The 21,316-nt window shown below is 41.2% G+C and overlaps 1 protein-coding gene across 10 annotated transcripts in view; it reads right to left on the reverse strand.

Annotated features, from left to right (window-relative positions):
- ANKRD6 (ankyrin repeat domain 6) overlaps nucleotides 1-21,316 on the reverse strand; it is a 108,515-nt gene that overhangs the window by 52,641 nt on the left and 34,558 nt on the right. For 8 of the 10 annotated variants that reach the window (XM_030029808.1, XM_030029799.1, XM_030029778.1 and 5 more), the window contains one exon: nucleotides 354-509. The exons of 1 other annotated variant lie outside the window; for it this stretch is intronic. The gene's annotated coding sequence lies outside the window, so the exon portion shown is untranslated. Of the gene's footprint in view, nucleotides 1-353; nucleotides 510-1,135; nucleotides 1,151-21,316 lie in introns of those variants that run through there. One more of the 10 variants, XM_030029752.1, reaches the window with a different exon arrangement.

The raw sequence follows: 21,316 nt of genomic DNA on the forward strand, positions 1-21,316 counted from the left end.
CCCAGGTGATCTTTTCCCTGACAAATCAGCTCTCCTTCCTAGAAGCCAGCCTCTTGCTTAGGGAAATCCCATTTCAATAGGATGCTTGACACTTTTCTTCACTAGCCTTGACTCACCGGTCCTGAGAAATACAGTTCAACAGGGGTGTACATGGACAGCAGAGGAGGCGAGGAACCACATGCTCCAAAGGACACAGCAGTGTGCAAGAAATACCATAATCCTGCGCCACAGGTAAAACTCCAAGCAATTCTCAATCCCTATTCACCCAGGAACTTTAATGCATTTCTGCACGGCATTATTTTTATACGTTTTAGACAAAAAATTTTAAAAAGTCAGATTTGCTTTTTACTCACTCTTAAGGATCTACCATTCAGTTTTTTCTGATGAACATTTTACAGCTGTGTCATGCAGGGCAACCTCTGGCTGTGGACAATGGGGATGCCAGCTTCAGTCTTTTCCAGTGCTGACGGCGACAGCAAGTCTCTGTACCGCAGTATGGTACACTGCTCCTGCGTGAGGAGAAACACATCATAAATGGAGCATCAAAGCAGACTGAGGAGTACAGAAATTTAACACTGGTGCTTTCTGCAGCATTCAGCTGCCTAAATACACCTGGGCAAACCCAGCCATTTCCTCCTGAGGTTTTCACACCCGCTTCCTGCTATAAACAAAACAAGTTCAAACCATGGCTCTCCAGTTTGGTTCCCACTAACTGATCCCTGAAAATGCAAAGCAGCGAGATCCGCACAATTACACGACAAACGAAAATGAGACAGAATTTCATCTTCCCAGAAATCACACAACAAATCAATAAAATCAGGAAAAGGACTTGTTCTGCTTCTCTCTCTAGTACCTTCCCTATCACATCTCGCTGTCACCCCAGCCCAGGTATCCCATTTCAGCCACGGCACCTAGGTGGACACGAGCAATTAGATTTTTCCCTGGCTATGGGAACTTATTAGGCATGTTCACTAAGGTTTCCATTCTCAGCCTGTGAACCCTCTCTTGTTCTCTTTACACAAATACTCCTACTAGCTCCCCCTTCTTGTTGCTTTTCCAGGTTTATTTGTTGCTATAACTGCCATTACATCCTTTCTGAAGCCAGCGTATCCCCTCTAAACTCCAGGCAGACTACCATGTTAGCAGTATTCGTGAGCAGATGAGAAGACTTCCAGGCCCGCGCTGCCAAAACAAGCAGGTCTCCACTATTCCCGGGTCATAAATTCAACCCTTCAGGCACACAGGGGTGGAGGGGCCGGGGACTCACGGTGGTTTCCTTTCCGAAGGTAAAATGGCAGCTCTGTACATCTGTAGAGAAGCAAATTGCAGAAGCTTCCCCAGGGCACAGAGGCAGAGCGAGCAGCTGCCACTTCAACAAGGAGGAAATGGACTTTTACTCTCCTCCTAAAACCCCTGCGGTGGAGGCAAAGGGTCTGCCAGAGACTGGGCTGCTGGTAAAACACGGCAAGCCATAAAAGCAAACGATGTGCTCAATTATCGCCTCTAAACGGCAATGACCACGCCGCAGAGAAAGGCAACTGCTTTCTCTTTCTGAAGCCCACTGACACGCTACAGAAACACACTGTAACGATAACAAGCTTCCCTGTCCCACCCAGCAAAGATAAGAAATATTTCATACAAAAACTGCTAGAAAATGGGGGGGGGGGGAATATTCTAGCAAAGCATTACTCCACGCTTGCCTGCTTCTTACATGCTTCTCTAGGTATCTGCTTCAGGCCAGTGCTGGGAGATGGACCTGTGGACTAGCCACGTTTCACTATTCTCACGTACAGGTGAGAGAAAGGCTGCAAAAGAGCATACGACCCCAGCGCTGAGCCTGCGCTTCACTGAACTCGCATGCATCTTATAAAAAGTTAGTACCTGTGTAGGGTGGTCTTTTTTTTTTTTTTCTTCCTTTTTGTTTTTGAAAGAGCGATGCCTTTTCAAATGAACCTTTTTGTAAAACAAAACTGGAGCAGCGGCCCTCTCCTCCCCTTAGAGTTAGAGAGGAGACCAAATAGTCTGCCTGGGAGTGCCTGGCTCCACGGGCTAGAAATGAACCCTCCGGTCTCAGTGCAATGTCACTGCTTGTTCACCGGTGTTCACAAATGATGGAAGTCACTTGGCCTGCTTGAACTTTTGAGAGCTGCAGACAGAAAACTGCTAAGAATAATCTCTCTTGATCTCTGAAGCAGAAAACATTGCCAAAATGCCAGTTCAGTGACTTCAATTAGAAAATGCTGTTGGAAGACCTTACCATCCCTCTTTCCTATTAATTAACATCTCCGCATAATTCAGCTGCTTTTCCTATCCTTCTTCCTAATGCATTCAGATCAGCAGATGTGTTTATGTACAAAAAACCTGATAATACAGAAAGGCATTGGAAAACTAAGCACTAGTTATGTCTGTGACTTGACACTGTTTTACTATGTTGTCAATGACAATGTCATTGTCTTGCAAATACACCTTTCTGTTTCATTTTAATTAGAAATATCAATTGAAATATAAAGAACCAAATAAATAAACTGTATCTAAACCACAGGTAGACTATTAATATCCATGTTCAAGATGATGTGCAAAAAGACATAGCCTGAAGTCAAAATCACAGAAATGGAAATCAGAGAGAGATCTCCAGAGCTCATCTAATCCCTTCTTACAGCTTTTACCATAGCTATGGTTACCACAGTTTCTCTGGGTTTTTTTTTTCCAGTCTCACAGCATCAAAGGCAAAACTTTAAACTGCCTTGTTTGGAAACCATTCTCCCTTTCTCAAAATTCTTATCATTCCCATAGGATATTAACACCACTTCCCTTAAATTTGTTGAAATTAAGCCCCTTGTCTTTATTGCACTGCTCCCATTCCTTCCTTCTCTGAAAATCACACACGCTCTTTTTTTTAAAGGAAAAATTAGGAAAAAAAACCCTTACCAGTATTACTTAAGGTAGAATAAAATAGCTACACATCTCTCTTGTCCTTCCTCACATCCCTTGCTTGAATGAAAATTTTTTCCCAGTACACTTCAAGATGCACGTTGGGCATTTTCTCATTTCCTTATAAGGAAATGAGAAAGTACTCTGTGAATATCAAGAACCTTTACTATCATTAACAAACTCAGATATAAGCCTGATTTTTCTTTCTTTCTTTTTTTTTTTTTTTTTTTTTTAAGGTGGAATGAAGAGCCAGCAGCTCCTTAAAATATGAATAGGTAGTTTAGATGCTATGCTTCAAACTCCTTGTTCAAGTTTCTTCTTCAACTTTTATTTCTGCAAGCAAGTCAGGATGTGGAACCTCACCCACTAGCAATCACATAAATAAGTACAAAAAATACCAGCTACTGACAGTAGTACAAATCAGATGTTTGCTCTTGCGCAGCCTCCCGTTACCCTACGCAGGCTGCTGGGTGTGTGGAGCTGTGCTGTCTGAGGGCTCAGGCCAAATAGGCAGCATGCCTGATGACAAGCAAGTTCAGCTGAACAAAACAAAATGGGGAAGTTTGATTTTGGCTTTCAACCCAACCACCACACTGATCCCGTTCAGACTGAAATTTAACAAAAATAGTCCAGCCTGGCTTTCTTCTCTTTTCTTTCACAGTGTGGTCCACTGAAACACACAATACAAAATGCAGTAACACTGAACCTAAGCTGTAACTCAATTCACGGACTGCAAAAGAAGATTAACTTAACAAGACCTAAATTCGACTCCTTTTATCCTTTGCTGCATAACTTAAGTCATTACTAATTATCCACGCTTTTAAGAGGTTCTTGCAACTAATACGAATGTTGGTTGTTAAGTTCCTGTTTATACAATGCTTCAAGATTTAAATCATGTTTCAGTTCCCCTACCACATTGTAAGTATCTGTGGATTAACTTAACCGTGATTGGACTAAGCGTTGGAAAGCAAAATATAGGCTGTTTTCACAAATCATGTAAAAAGAATTACTTCTTGTTATTCATTTATTCTAGCTGCTTTATAGTACAGCATGTGTCTCTAGAGCTCCATATTTTAGCGTAACAGGAGCTGATGCTGGTACTTAACAAGCTGGAAATATAAATCTAACCTCTCAAGTCCCTGAATTACAAACTCAGGTATCTGAGTTATGGTAACCAGCTTAGAAAACTGTGATTTCTACTCTGGGAGAGCCTGCTTATATGCCTTGCTGAACTGCTGCAAATTACAAACTCAGGTATCTGAGTTATGGTAACCAGCTTAGAAAACTGTGATTTCTACTCTGGGAGAGCCTGCTTATATGCCTTGCTGAACTGCTGCTCCTCTCAAAACTGCAGTTCATTAATGAATGAAGACAACCTACTGACAGATAAATCAGCCTATGGCCAAATACTGACAGCCTGAGGTATTCAACCCCTTTTCCCCTTCGATCTTCATAGGCAAATGCTGCCAGACCCCTCTGCGTACCAGCGCAGTTTGGGAATGACAGCAGAAACCAACAGTAGGGGAGCAACATGACAAGGACTACTTACAGATGCTGAATTATTCAAATCCATGGGGTTGGATGGGAATCACCCATGCTGAAAGAGCTGGTTGATCATTTCTCTATCATCACAGAAAATCATGGTGAAGTGGAAGAAGTCCCTTATAACTGGAAAAGGCTAGCATTACACCCATCTTCATATGGGATAGATGGGATGGAGGACCCAGGGAAATATAGGCCAGTTAGGTTACCTTAGTCCCTGGAAAAATCATGGAGCACATCCTCGTGGAATGCACATCCCAGCATGTGCAGGATGAGAAGGTAAAGCATGAATAGCCAGCCCATCCATGCTTGACTAATCAATGAGCTTTGTTTAATATCAATGACCCCAATGATGGCACTGAATGCACCTTTGGCATACCTGAGAATGACACTAAATTCGGGGAATAGCTGACACGCTAGAAATTAACATTGATCCCTCAAGCTTGACAAACTTCAGGACTGAGCCAATGGAAATCTCAAAGGAGAATTGTGAAGTGCTGCACCAGGGCAGGATAGCCAATGGACCAGTACAGGCTGGGAACTGACCAGATGAGCAATAGCCCTGCTAATGAACCCAGGCATTACAATGGTCCCTGCGCTTCATATAAACCAACAGCCTGCTTTCACTGTGAATAAGGCAAACTCCATACTACACTACATTAGTAGGGAACATGACCCAGCATGTCATATATATATTATATAATATATATATATTATATTATATATAATTTATATTATAGCTCCCTTCGCCACCACCCAGACATTTCAGATGAGGCTGATTTCTCCATTTGGTAACCCCCAACTTTGAAAACCATCAGAAAGTGCTACTGTTCAATTCATTTCCATTTTTTGTGGTTACTTCTTGGATGAATGTATACACTACTTCTACTTAGGAACAAACGGTGTACCCTGAAAACACGTTCTTAAAATGTCTCAGAGGGTATACAAGGAGCACGGGTTACGTGCTGTTACAATTGCATCTGGGAACTGGAAAAATAGCAGGTTCTGTTTTTTAAAAAAACACAAGCAAACAAGAAACATTAGTGCTATCAACCTAATTAAGCCTAATTCAATTTAACTTTGATTAGCTATATAATTCTGTTCGCTTCACCAGGTTCAGCAGGAAGACACCAAGTGTGATTTCACTTGGGTATCTTATCTCTTACCTATACTCCTTGAAAAACTGTATACTAACAGAAGTAACTTCCCATCTATACAAATAGTTCATCTGGCAATTAATATGTAGAATGCAGACTGCAATTTATGCAACTACCACAACGTGCTGCTAATTTACACATTATTTGTTAAAGACTACTTACAATCTGAAACTTGGTTCGAAGAAAAGGGTCCAGAAGGTGAAATAGGTCTCGGTGAATCTATCTTAAACATGCTCTATTTAAAAATAAAATAACGGTTTTTCTAATAGCTTTTTGAACAGCAAATACACCTGCAATGCAAAGGTCAAATTTCCCCCCTCTATTCTACCACTACGGTCTCTGTTTTTTCAGTGCGTTTACTGACAGCAAAGCTTTTCCTCACAATTACAGCTTCACTAACAAATATGCTACAGATGCATACAACACAGCATGGTTTCTACAGTATTTTGCCATAGTTAGAAAGAATTGTGATTGGGAGTGTCATGGTTTAACCCTAGCCAGCAACTAAGTACCATGCAGCCGCTCCCTCACTTCCCCCCCCCACTCAGTGGGATGGGAGAGAGAATCAGGAAAAAAAAAAGTAAAACTTGTGGGTTGAGATAAGAACACTTTAATAGAACAGAAAGGAAGAAACTAATAATGATAATAATAATACTAATATTAAAATGACAATAATAATAAAAGGATTGGAACATACAAAATAAGTGATGCACAATGCAGCTGCTCACCGCTTGCTGACCAACGCCCAGATACTTCCCGAACAGCGCTCCCCCCAGGCCAACTCCCCCCAGTTTATATACTGGGCATGACATTGCATGATATGGAATACCCCTTTGGCCAGTTTGGACCAGCTGCCCTGGCTGTGTCCCGTCGCAACTTCTTGTGCTCCTCCAGCCTTCTTGCTGGCTGGGTGTGAGAAGCTGAAAAATCCTTGACTTTAAGACTAAAGATTACTTAGCAACAACTGAAAACATCAGTGTGTTATCAACATTCTTCTCATACTGAATCCAAAACATAACACTATACCAGCTACTAGAAAGAAAATTAACTCTATCCCAGCTGAAACCAGGACAGGGAGTTAATTAATTTCTGTCAGTAAAGTATGACTCTCATGCCAGAAAGACATCAGCTCTGCAGGATAAAAAGGATGGTACTTTTGCATTTTTTTGCAGGGCACAGCTCTGTGTTAAAACAAGCTCAACTATTTTTAGAAGAAAACATCTATCTTTTCAGTTCTTCAGTGATAACTACTGAAAAAAGTGTTGGAAACAGATGCAAGGAGTAAAAGTGAATAATCTGTGATACTAATAAAATGTGAGTTCTTAACTATGGATAATGCTCCCTCAGCATTATCAGGTCTCAAGGTAGTCTTAAAATAACCCTGTATTTCCATCACAGCATTTACCAATGACTACCAGCAACTGAAAACATCAGTATTTCTTGGCACAGTAAACAAAGCCAAAATGCTGAACAAATCCGCCTGCTCAGCCCCCCCAAAACCAAGTAAAACCTTGCTATTAAAAGCAGGTCTAATACCATCACTTTTGCCTGGTACAAAGAGCAGTTTACTGCAAACTCATAACAGTTCCTCCTCTGAAGTCTAAGCAAAGGGGCTACAAAAACTTCCCAACTTACATTAAATCCATACTGGGAGCTTAGATCGCTACACAGAAAATTAAAACATGTAGTTGGCAATTAATATTTTAATGTCTTATATCGGACAGTTTAATAAACACAGAATACATGCCATTTTGCATATCATCTTTGAGAATGACTCCTATGCGAACAGGTATCTATTTTGTTTCTTTAAGCACTTCAGGAGTTTGATCAGAGAAGTTCTGGACCTAAAGTCACTACCAATAATTTGAATATATGCCCTTTTTTGTTAGATAAATCTAACGGAGAAATAGTGGAAGTAGTATTGGCAGGGCCTGTTAACACTCTTCCCAAGGATGAGCAAAATGTCAGCAACTCCTAAGTGATGGGCGGGCCCCTTGCTCAGTAAATCATTTCTTCACGTTGATAGTCTTGCCAACTCCCTCTCTGCCACTGACCTCCCGCTGGAGGAAGGCTGCTGTGGAGGTGAGGCTGCAGCAGCTGGGCATCACCTGGCAGCCCCAGGTTTGCTTCAACACCTACATGATTTTGAGACGCTGCAATGGGACTGAAAAGGCACAAATGGCAGGTAGCTTTGCTTGCTGTGTCTTTTTTTAATGATTTTTTACTTTTCCTAATTGAAAAAGTGAAAAGCTGCCATACTGCACTCGTTGCTTAACATCTGAAATGAGATGGGTGGCAATGGGAATAATTCTCCACCTTCCAGATGCTTGTGCACAGAGGAGATGGCTGAAGGACAAACGCTATTCATGTGCTGGTGTTCTAGCAGCACTGCTTCCCACACCAGTCATCACATGAAAAGTGAGGACTGCAAAATTCAGGCAGCCTTCCGTTTGGCCAGGTCAATTTTTCCAAGCTTCCTCAGTGTCTAGCAAAACTGTAATCCCTACTTGACCCACTGTTAAGAATCCAAAACTCGAAGTCAGAGCAAACCAGCCCTGCTATGTTTATTAGCATAAATGAGATGGCTGAAGGAGGTTAGAATAATATTGTAGTACTTCACACTGCAAAAAGAGAATGGCACTGGGAGAAAACTTGTTTTTCTTTAACAGATTTTTCCTTTCAAAATCCACTTATTTGAACTATTTCTCTCCAGAAATTTATTTTATAATGCTTGCTGGTTTCCATCCTTGCAGGCTGCCAGAAGACAGAATTCCCAAGAGAAGAAATCACATTCAGCCTCTCTCTTCTACACTTACGAATTTCAATTGGGAGCTCATGAGTTGAATTGCTTTTTATTCATACCTCATCTTCCACTGTGGTAGTTTTGGACAATGACAGTAAGACTAATTTTCTTACTGTAAGGTACTTCCTTTACATTTGAATAGTTTGATCTTTACACGTGAGGCAGCTCTCAGCATGAATTTTATAAAACATCTTAAGAGGCAGAGATAGTATATCCTGTTTTTCTCTCAGATTACAAACCGAGGTATTAAGAGTAAAAGCAAAGATTAAAAAAATAATTAAAATATTTTAAAAAAAAACTTAACAGGAAAGGATCTCACTTGCTGTTTTTATATCTCTCTGGGATGTTCTTCTCTCTGTTCTGCTTCCATCTTTCCATGTCTCCATTTCAAAGCCCGTCTCCTGTCAGTCTCCTGCACTCAATCTGCTGGCTAATACAATACTTTTCCTTCCTTCCTTTGTGTCAAAGCCCCTGAGCTCCTCACAGTCTCCCCTCCATTGTAGAGATTCAGATCAGCACTTTTTATGGAGCCTCAGTTCAATTTGGGGGATCAAACAAGACATTTTCCTCTTTTATCACTTCACGTACACATTGCAAAATACTTCTGAAACGTACAGCTAGTTTAGAATGCACCTACAAGTGGTTCCTGGAAACTACTGGTGTAAATGCATTGACTTTGGATGCATTAGTGGAAACATGGTTGGAAACTGTGTGCTGCCAGAGGGCAAAACACCAATTCTCTACCTACTGCCCATGGAAGGCAGTTTGAAAAACAAATTTAAAAAATGCACAAAGATGGCAGAAAAAATTGTAAGGAGGATATATTTTAAAGAAAGAATGTAAAATATTTTAACTTGGGCCCAGAGTCTTAGCCCTGTATTGAAAAAACTGTTTCTGGTACCATCAGAGTAATCTCTATTATTTTTCATTATCAAAACATTTATTTTCGTGCAAAAATCCGTCTGAATCAGGCTACCATTCAATCTTGGAAAACTGTAACTGGCCTGGTGCCTTCACCACAGCATACCCAGAATCTTCCCCTGAAATATTTCACCCTTCTGCCCTTTTTCCCACTGCTCCATTGCTTTTCCCCTTGTTTTCTGTTTTGACATCATCTCCAAATCAACAGCAACCAAGCAGAAATTAGGGTGTATCTGAGAACAAATACAGAGAGCTCCCAGGTGAAATCAGGTGATGGACTTAAAAGCTCATTTATGTCAGGGAAACAGGAAAGGACAGAAGTCTCACGCGATGCATGACTGCAGTCTGTAGAGCAGGTTTGCTGACCACCAAAGACAAACACACATCCTCAAATTTTAGAGAGAAAGCGCTAAAACCAGTAACAGCAAACTGCAAAGAAGGCATCTGGAAGGCAAAAAAATAAAAATTGGGAAAAAAAATAAAAATCAAGCTTTAATTATCCCTTAATACTCCCCCAACCCAGCACACAGCTGCTGAGGTTGATGTTATTACCATGACAGCCCGGCTTTTACTATAACCACCACTGAGCTGCAGTTACATGGCATTACACCATTGCCTAGAAAGAGCTATACAAACATAGAAGAGAAGATGATCCCTGCTCTAAATTTGAGAGAAAAACCAAGAGGCAGCAACTGGACCAGACAGGCACACAGTGTAGGAGGGACTCAGCAACAACGCTGTGAACAGTTGAAGAGCCCAGGCATGCTAGCAGCATCTTGGTTACCTTTTTTTTTTTTTTTTTTGCAAACATCACGGTAAAACAAGGGGGAGGTGCTGAGTGAGGCTTCCAGGCAGCACCATGGATGTTTTCAAGTAGGTCTCACTGGGCACGAGTGTTTGTGTAAAAACGGGCCAAGGAGGGAACAGAAGGCAACATCCTGAATCAGCCAGGGATGCAATTGAGCTCTTAACCCTGAATGAAAGATGAAAAGCCACCACAGGCTCCCCTCCAAAAAATGGCAACCACCTTATGTTCACCATGGTAGAGAAAAGGGGGATGGTTGTGGGGAGGAAGGTGCTTTGGTCAAACCCCTAAGACTAAGGAAACAACCTCTGCAGGGGTATGCCAGAGCACCAGCAGCAGGGTAAAATCCTCACATTACCAACATCACTAAAGCACATTAGAGTAACAGATGCACTAATCATGAGACATGAATTCTGGACACAGTTTTAACAGTACAGAAGTACACAAAAGAGGTGGATGCAGAAGAATTTGGCAAGTTTTAGGTACAGTGTGGTCACAATCACCATGGGGAACCCTGAATTAAAGATTTTCTTATTAGAAATCTGAGTGGCAAGAAGGATGACAGTGTTGTGCAAATGATCAAAAATTTGAAATTGCTGGTGACGGTTTGGAAAAGGGGAAAAAAAATCAGAGGGATAGAAAAATGTCAGCTGACATCTCCATGTCCACAAGACCATGCTGGAAAGACAGACAGGTATTTCTGGCCCATACAGAAGATAAGTCGGGTGCACAGCAACAAAGAGAAGTCTTCAGCATAGAGGCAGAAGCTGAGCTGATGTTTATCTCAAGGTAATCTCATCCTCAAGGCACAGAAAACAAAGACAGACGACCAAGGGCATAACGACAGAGAACAATTGCCAAAAAGCTGGACGGAGGAGGATCCTCCAAGGAAATCGCTGAGGTGGCAGAAGAACCCAAAGAGGACATGATCAGAGAACAAAAGCACGGGCAGGATTTCAAGAACAACATTGGGGACTGCAGACAGCTGACAGCTCAAGTGAGGCTGAGGAGGCAGTGCATGTTGTGAACTTTGATGAGGAAGAGGTCAGTAAAGATACTACCCAGAATGAAATGTGCAAAGCCAGACTGGAAAAGGCAGGGGTGCATTAGAGAGAGGCACTCCACCAACAGCTACTGACAGCATGCTGAGCAATGAGAGGGAGAAGAGAGTTGCAGAGGGTGCCTAGAAGTATGAATGTAACTGGTGACAGCCTGGCCTTTTTTTCAAGCTGGAAGAGATTCAAATGAGCTTATGTTGCTAGCAAAACCAGAGGAACAAGAGGTGAGGGTGGATACTAAGAGAAGAGATGAAAGAGCAGTGAAATGATTGAGAGGGTATATGATTAGCAGGGCAAGTGGAGGGGTTAGCAGAAGGCGGCAGGCAAAGAACTTCTGCCTTTGCTGGAGAACGGAAGGCTTGTAAGAAGGGAGAAGAGAGCACACACAATGAAAAAAACTTTTTTTGCCAGTCTTCGCTTCAAAGCAATTGCTGAGTTCCTACACAGGGAGAGAACTGGAAGGAGAAAAAAGGGAATCCCCCAGGGACAAGCCCAAGCTGGCAGGAACCTCACTGGGGCTGTGGAAAGGGACTGCAGTTAAGCTGAACGGACCGCGTGGGAACCAGCCTACCAGAACCATGGGAAACCAGCCTGGCACTGAGCTCTCCATCAGCACAAAGCCAGCCCAGGAGCGCCTCACAGGGATGTCAGAGCAGGTTTTTTCATTATTCCAACAACAACAAGATAGAAGACACATCGGAAGAAAATACATACCCTTAAATATCCTTAAATGAATGCTGGAATGACGCTTGGTGTGCAATAAAGAAGCAGACATACCCCCAAAGTGCCAATCGTATAAATTATGTTATTTTGATGTGTGCACGGCCTTGCTCACAAGTTGTTAAGAAATTTCAGTTTTTAAGTTCCTGCCCTGTTAAGGCCTTCTGGGAAACATCAATGTTTCACTCGACAAAGATTTATCCAACATAATGAGAGCTAAAAGATGCAGGAATCATTTGGTAGACTGCCCTATCAGATGTACTGTTCAGACGCTTCCCATTTTTCCCATGTTCACTGCTTTAAAGACTAGAGTATCTGTAAGAATTAGTAAGACATACACTAGAAAAGTTTTTAAATCAGTGATTACCAAGAAATTTCCAGATATTAAAATTGAATAGAATAAGTTTAGTTCAGAAAAAACCATCTAGCAAGTCTACCATGTTCTTTCCTTGGAAAGAAAGAAAAAATTCCTCCTTTATAGAGTGACCAAATCGTTCTTATGCTTCATCAAAGTTCTGCTTTTATTTACATTTCTTTTTCTTCCTTGAAAAGTTAGACAAGGCAATAGTCAGTCAGACAAGACAAAAGATGCAGTGGCATGTTTCCTGGATGCATAACATAAAATTGTTTCAGTCTCATGATCATTGCATTTCCCTTCTGAAAACAATCCAGGCCATATTTAAGCAAATATTTATAATAAATTACAACATCCTTATAAACTGTCAGATTTGTTTAGTGCACATGATTCAGGAAACACATAGGTATTTCCCACAATGCACAGCAGTGCATTTAGGAGGAGGTATTTCTAATTCTCTTTAGGAGGGAAAAGAAAATTTACATCCTCCTGTCTTTTGTGTGAGTCATGCAAGTCTTTGTTAAAGAAGTTTAATAACGTTTTTTTTCTTTTTTTTCCCCACATTTTTGATGCATGCACTGATCAATTATAAAACAACACTGTAACTGTAATATATATGGTAGCAAATTCTAGTCATTGGAGATCAACAACAGAACTTTAATTTACCACAGTAAGACAAGAATTTGAATTTAAGAGAGCGTGACTCAAACACTAATAAAGCTATCCTCATCTTTGAGCTGCTGCTATGAGTGTCAAACATTTCACTTGAGATTAAATATCGCATGTATCTGATGCACACAGAGTTCATTTGTACACTGTATGCACGTAGAAAAACATGCAAACTAAGCTGTACAAATCCATATTTGGCCAAAACCATTACCTGTTATGCATCTTAAATATATATTTTAGCAGCATAAATATTAGTTATTATGTTGTGTAAGAGCAGGGTTGTTCCTCTACAGAACCATCAATTAAATATGTTCATATACTTACATTCAGTTATTAAAATGCAAAGCATCTTTTTCACTACCTTTGAAATATAAATACGTTGAGCTCCACCATTCACCTGGTGTACTTGGCAAAGTACTGTAAGTGATGTTGGAAAATACAATGAGTTATAAAGCAAAGACTGATAAGGCTAGACAACATTGATACTGATGCCATAACTTTTATTTAGTTTTTAATCTTCTAAATCCAGGGGACACACATTTGGTTTATGTTCAACAACTGATTTGTCAACACAACAGTATCTCAGAAAATCAGCTGTTCACAGAAAGGTGATCTGCTTTCCCTCAGTACTGAGACTGAATAAGGTGGAGAGTCTACTTTTCACAAACAATCATCATCACAGATCAAATCCCGTGTTGGTAAAGCCCACCTAAACCCCTCTTGAAACACATTTGTTTTACTTGCTAATGGTCAGAAATTTTTGGTCTGCCATGCTACAGAAACAGAAAATGAGCAACGCTCCTGAAAAAAGGCCAAACTTACTGAGAAGTTAGCTGCTATTAAAGCCTTCCACACAGTAGCCACAAACAACAGACAGAAAATATATAGCACATGCAGCAGCAATTTTTTTTAACTGAACGTTGGATTGATGGTACAAACCTGTCCTATATAAGGGAGGCAAAAGAGAGCTGGCACTCCGTAATATATTCAAGGAATAACACTCAGAAAGGGAAGTGTTTAGCCATTCACAGACAGTGCTTATATTATTAACTAAGTCTCGCCAAGCTCCAGATGAAAGCAGAAACAGATGCTCTGTTTTCTTTGAGACAGTCTTGCAAGTCCAACCCAACACACTGGGGACACGTCCATCTCTGGGTGCACACACTGCAGAGCTGCACTGTTACACCTCACTGAGAGTTTTGGCCAAGAAAAGATGATTTGCCTGTGTAAAAATGGATAGAAAAAATGGTAGGTCTAGCTGGGCTAGGTTTAACACAGTATATCAGATGGTTAGTGTCTGAAGAGCATTCAATAATACGCATTATCAGGGCATGATACACCAAATATCTTTCAAGATGACTGGACCTGACTATTTGTGTAAAAAAGCTGGACCGGGCGACCTTGCAGCAGCCCTCGGTAATGGTACTAAACTGACAGCACAGGCAAAATCCCCTCTCGTGCCAGGGCACAGCGGACAGCCAGAGTCTGCCCAAAGACCCACTGTCATGGCTCATACCTGTTTTCACGTGGCAACACCCAGAGCGGGGAGATAGCAATTCGGTCTCTTTGTTCATTCAGTTCTTTATCTCTCTGTTGAGACTGACAATGGGGGAGACCATTAGTGTCAGCTCTGCTGTGACTTTCTGTTATTAAGGCTACTTAAGCTTTTCCAAGTAAATTGCATGTGTCAAACTAACATCACACAGTGACGGTCAAAAAAGCCATTACGCAACTGCTCTCCCTTTCTATGGATCCAGCCAGGAGCAAGGGGGAAGGGAAAAGACACAACCCTGGAGACTTCAACCAATTCTTTGCAGTTCCCTGTTCCTCCCACTCATTATATTCCTATTTTACACTATTTACAGGCAATACATTAGTCATTCCCTCAAATTCTTTCACTTAACCGGAGGTTAATGACTGGGCATACATGTCCCTCTCAAAGCCTTGCAATACCATGCTGGGTACACCCTGCCTAACTTAAACCTTATAAAAGATCTGGTTTAGACTAGTTTAATTTCCTTCTACAGCCAATGGAGAAAGAGAAACGGCTGTAATGCAGTCACAGGATGAGTGTCCCAGGTTCTTTCTGGCACCTTCCTCTGACCACAAAGGGAGCTCACCTCTAATTTTCACACACCTCTACTTAGATGGTGTGAACCCCATACATAACAACAAACTGGCCATCCATTAAGGAAAGTACTTTCCTATGTCAAGGATTCCATCTTCTTACAGAAAGAGCTAGAAATTGTTTGTAGACTGTCTTCTGAACTCTAATTATAGATCTGAGCTCCCATCTGCAGGCTACGGAACTCCCAGCACCTTTTAACCACTGTTCATTTATCCGTCATTTAGCATCTTTAAGCAGCAAAGGCATTCCTTGTGCCACTTTGAGTATATCTAATCTTACACATGCAAAACCTTAAGTAGAAAATAAGTATGATTCTTGACCCTATTAAGTCACAGGGAATTTGCTGTTAACTTTGACAGGGTGTGGATTTCAGTCCAGCTTCTGATACCCAGAGAGCTGTAAGGCTTGTTATTGTTCATATTTGCAAAAGGATTTAAATCTTTAGGATATTTTTTTGGATCTCTGAACACAGGATCTTTTTTAGATCTCAGAACATTTAATCTGTGGATATCCTCCATCTATAACACAGCACACCAAAGAATTATTTTTGCTGGGTGTAATGTCTGCTGTTTAAAATCCACGCCTGTTCTTTGAAGTGAACAGGATTGCCATCCTGCGATACAACTCCAAAACATGAATTTTAAAAAGAACGGTTCTTCTCAATTCAAATATGTGTTCAACTGAATTATGGCATTTCTCCATCGTGTCTTCTTTCCCTCTCTTTTGCTAGTTTCTTTACTGCTTTTCAGAAGGAAATCAAATGAAAAAAGGGAGAAATACTAGACGGGAAGTTTAAGCACATAAAAGTTGGTCAATTCAAAGTTATGGCTACCAAAGGAATGTTAATGCAGCTAACTGCACAGTCACTGTAAGGGACACACATTAAAACCAGATACTGTAATGGTCTTTGATGCACAGACACTAGAGAACTGTTACAGTTCTTGTAGGAAAACATACCTTTCTATTTATGAACTTGCTGCCTTAATTTATTCTTCTCTGTCCAAATTCTTCATGATGAACATAACTAGCTGTGTCACTGTTTCATTAAGTACCCTGACATTTTAGCTAGTTGTTTTGAAGAGATTTATGCCCCTCCACCCAAAAGGGGCAAAAAGAGAGGCAAAGATGAACGAAGGGGCTGCAGAGCAGTATGACCGTGGGAATGAGGTGCCCTCCACATGAAGACAGAAGAGCTCTTTAGATAACAACAGAATGGCTAGCCTATGAAATGTCACTCATTCAGCTTTCTCTAAAATATGGGGAGTTTTAGGAGCACCATGTATAGGAATTAATTCAAACAAATGAACAAGATGTCAAATTTCTCCCCTAAACTACATCCCACAACTGAAGAATCTGATGTCCACGCTGCTCCATCTGTCTCCCTCACCACCATACTGGAACCCAGACCACCACCCCGTGGGACAGACAAGGGACAGGGGAAGCATATCAACAGGTATCCCAGCCCCATCCTCTTCGCTGACTGCAGAGCACACTTACAGAAACAAAGACAGAAGGCAATCCAGACTAGGCACTTAATTTGGAGATTTTTAACATTCCTCTGGAGGAAATATTTTCCATTCACTAGAAGAGAGTCCAAGGTAGACAGGTTGGCTTAAGAGTCAAGTGTCCAAATTTGAATTGCCTGATGTTTCAGTAACACCCAAAAGACTTCATAAAATGACCTGCTTATCTTTCTCACATTCATTCTAAATCATCATGTTTAAAATATATTAGCAAACACAGGAACTATTTTTCCTCAACTAATATGAACTAAAATGCAGACTTTTCATATATGTATGTGAGGGCACTAGCTTAGTCCCATTTCTGTTTTGGATATTGAGACCCAAATACGGGATTCAGCCCAGTGGTGGTTCCCAGCGTACTGCCACTACCGACTCATTTCCAGTCTTCCCATAAAAGATCCAGCTCAGAACAGATGCACAGATGCGTCTGGACAGGCAGGCAGGTCTGTCTGAAAGTACGCTCGCTGTGCTTGTGAGTGCATACCTGCTCAGTGCACTGCCTGCTTCCCATCTGTGGCAGGAATAAAAAGGGAAAAGGTTCAAAATCAGGTAACACAACTGGACAGCTACAACTGAGATATTTGCAAACCAAAACCAAAAATATCCCAAAGATTTTCTGCTTGCTTTGTTCTCTTGAGAGTAACCAATAAGCACACTATTTTGAGATTAGCCCATCAGATCTTACTAAAAAGAATACATGTGATGATGAAAATAGTGAGTAAAAAGGTTTACTTTTTAAAACAATATTGTCATCAGCTCCAATAAAAACACCAGAAGGAAAGAAAACATGCAAAAGAAAAAAATATGTGTAATTTCAAGTCTTTTTGTGGGTTTTTATACACACCAATTACTTTATAAGGTCTTATTAATTATGTATGCTCTGAAGATATATTTCTCTAATATAGTCAACAGTCATTATTTTTGTTAAGTCATTTGTGCACATGAAAGAAAATCAGGAAACCCATGCCACCATTTGACATGAAGGTCTTCAACCACAAAATTTGTCAAACCGAGATACTGACTGATTCCCGAGATACTGACTGATTCCCGTACTCCATTCATCTGCACAGGAGGGCAATTTCCCTTTCACATGCAGACAAGGATCAAGCCTCTATTGACTTAGATGGTGTAACAGATAGATACATGTTTTTGCAGAATGAAAGAGAAAGAAGGAAATTAAGTAGCTCTGCAGTTCTTTGTAAGACTTTGCAATTTACTGATAACAATCAAAATAAGCACAAGGATTTTAGATACATACAGAAATAGAGCACAGAAAAAAACTACATGGAATAAAGAAGCCAAGTACTGAGAAGTACTCTAGTTCTCTCCCATCTACACAGGTCCTAAGGTTTTCTGATTGCTGCATGGGCCTGTAGTAGTTAATGAAGAAATTTGATTCTTTATTCAGCTGTACCATAAAGCAATCCATAAGATATCAAATAATAACTAAAATATCCTTGACAAAACATAACTGTAGGGAATTTCTGGAATTGATTCCATAAACCAAAACCAGTGATTTAATAACAGGCAAAAAAGGGCACTAAGAGTATTTATATGTCCATATATTTTTCACAAATTGAGGCAAAAAACATTTGATTGGTCATCTTGTTTGTACTAAAAACAATAAGGAAAATGTTGACTTGAAGTATTACACAAGATTATCCTGTATCTGCTCTACCACCTCAAGTAAAAGGAAAGAGGTGCAGCAGCCAGCAGGCCCTCGGGTACCGAGGCTGTCTACAGCTCTAGTCCACGGCAAGGGAACTGAATGTGACCAAGGTGAAGCAACACACTTGTAAACCCACTCCAACCCCAGAGCAAGTAATTCTGAATACCTAATCACTACCAGCCAGCTAACCAGGCACATGGCTGGACTGAAGTTCTGGTGGTTAGCCCCCGGAATAAAAGCTCCCACAACTACAACAGAAAAAACCCTACATTTCACTCAGCTTCACACCTTCTGAAGACAACTCAACACACACTGGGTTTTTACATCCAAAAGGAGGATTCCTCAGAGTTTCTTGAGCAGCAGACTCAACTGGCATAGAAGTGAGGCATTGGGAGGAACTGATTTAATTTAAAGAGCTAATTTTAGAATCATAGAATCACAGAATCATTTAGGCTGGAAAAGACCTTTAAGATCATCAAGTCCAATCGTTAACCTAACACTGCCAAGTCCACCACTAAACCATATTCCCCAAGCACCACATCTACACTACACGTCTTTTAAATACCTCCAGGGATGGTGACTCCACCACTTCCCTGGGAAGCCTGTTCCAACGCTTGACAGCCCTTTCAGTGAAGAAATTTTTCCTAATATCCAATCTAAACCTCCCCTGCAGCAACTTGAGGCCATTTCCTCTCGTCCTATCGCTTGCTACTTGGGAGAAGAGACCGACCCCCACCTCGCTACAACCCCCTTTCAGGCAGTTGTAGGGAGCGATGAGGTCTCCCCTCAGCCTCCTTTTCTCCAGGCCAAACCGCCCCAGTTCCTCAGCCGCTCCTCACAGGAGCTGTGCTCCAGGCCCCTCACCAGCTCGGGTGCCCTTCTCTGGACACGCTCCAGCACCTCAGTGTCTTTCCTGCAGTGAGGGGCCCAAAACCGAACACGGGACTCGAGGTGCGGCCTCACCGGTGCCCAGTGCAGGGGACGATCACTACCCAATCACTTTTACATGTGATTTAAGAAATGTGAAAGCTCAGCATCTCTCATGGTGATAAAGGCACAGCAATTTGCAATGAAATATAAACTTTATAGTAAAATTTGACAATTCTATTTTTTAACCAAGAATATACTGTATTTTCATAAATTTCTAATGCTTTGTACTGAATAGACAACAGTGAATTGTTGGGTATATTTTTGATAGAACACAATTAGTACTTCTCAATATTGTGCAGAGCTGTTTTTAGAGGGAAATGACATTTCAATTACAATGATGAAAAACAGGTTTTTTAAATAGTTTTATTCATTATTCCAAGACCACCTTAAAGACTGGTTACAATGGAAGAAAAGACATACAGCTTTTGTCTTTTTGATAGTTCATTGACTATTCCTTTTGGGTTTTGGTGCATTTGGGAGGGTTGTTTTTTTGTTTTTAACTCTAAGTACCCCACTGTATGTTAAAGTATACTTTGAAGAAATGCAGTACCACCTCCATTTTGCCACACCATCTTAGAAACACAATCTAATAAGGCTTTGAAACCTTTCACATAGTACATATCAAGTAACTTTCGACACACTCAACAAATAAAATTCTTATTAAATGGAGCGCACACATACTTCCAACATCCAATACAAAACAGTTAAAAGAACAACATTCATTAAATTAATATTTCCAAATCAATTAAAAGACCTTTGAAAGAATAAAGACCAAAACAGGAGAGGAAATTATTTCTCAAATGAAGCTGCACATTGCACAGCAAACACCTGCACCATCGCCACAGTTAGACACCTGCAAGCTCCAAAGCCAAAGTCCAAATAAGAGAGAAGAAAGCAGAGATCACAGCACGGGTATCATGCTCTCTACTAATCACCTACTATGGAGCAAAACCACCCTCTCACCAGAAAAAAAGGAAAAAAAAAAAAAAAAAAAAAGAAGATGTGTATATATATGCCTATGTATCTATCTATGCATGATGTATCTCTTATTAGACACTTGCATAAAAATACACAAGAAATTGCAATTGCTACCTGCCAAGGTCTACAAGTAAATTACAGAACAAACCATTCGTTACAATGAGCAGGAGGGAAATTATTTCCAGAAGCCAAAGAGACTTTACTTCCTTGCATTGCCTCAGAGCTGACAGCTCATCGGGGACGCCTCGACGGAGAGTGGGCTCCCCTGACCCTGCAGGGTCCTGAGAGCAGTTGCTGCTGTGCCTGCAAGGTCTCTTCTTAACATCTGGGACGTTTCATGCCTTACTACCTTTCATTTGGTTTCCAAACAGGCCCACAATGCATTATTCCCCACCCTGCAACCCAGGAGAGAAGAGGGGGAGAAGGAACCCTCTGTGCAGGATCAAGGAAGATTATATTTAGCCCAGTTTGATCCCATTCTCAGTACTCTGGGCAACAAAGAGCTCAGGCTCCGCTGGGGGTGGGGAAGAAGGGCGCATCTCCCGGTGTGCCTGTCCCTGCCATAAGTAAACCAACTAATCCCCTTCTGAACTACTCGAGTCCTCCAAAGCAATTATTTTAGAAGACGGGCAAAGACATCAACCAGTCTGTACCACCCATATCCACACATATCCATAAAGCTCTTGGATAAACTCTCAGATATTTCACACCCTTGCTGATAACCACCTGATGCACAGAGTCACCTCTTAGAGGGTGTGGGGTTGCCCATAGGTTTGGACATCCCCAGTGGCAAGAGCCAGCAGTCCCTGGATGTGTCAGGCAGTCAGCACACGGAGCCCGGACTCGGCACAAACAGTGACAGACAGAAGGAGAATTATAGGGAAACATCACAAAAATAAGGAGCATTAGATGTTCCTGATAAACCCACAGCATCTTAGGAGCTGCAGAGGCAAGAGACATACACTGCTCCGCTCTTCAAAACCTTCAGTAGGGCCAGGCTTTTAAAAAGGCAGAACAGAAATTTGGTTATAGCTGCTATTCACTGAGCCCTAGCATCACCAATGCAGAGTGCAGGAGGGTAAAGACAAAGTTCAGACCCCAAATTAAATTCTGGTTTTGAACTTCAG

The sequence above is a fragment of the Aquila chrysaetos genome, chromosome 2, assembly GCF_900496995.4.
Source record: "Aquila chrysaetos chrysaetos chromosome 2, bAquChr1.4, whole genome shotgun sequence".
NCBI classification, from domain to species: domain Eukaryota; kingdom Metazoa; phylum Chordata; class Aves; order Accipitriformes; family Accipitridae; genus Aquila; species Aquila chrysaetos.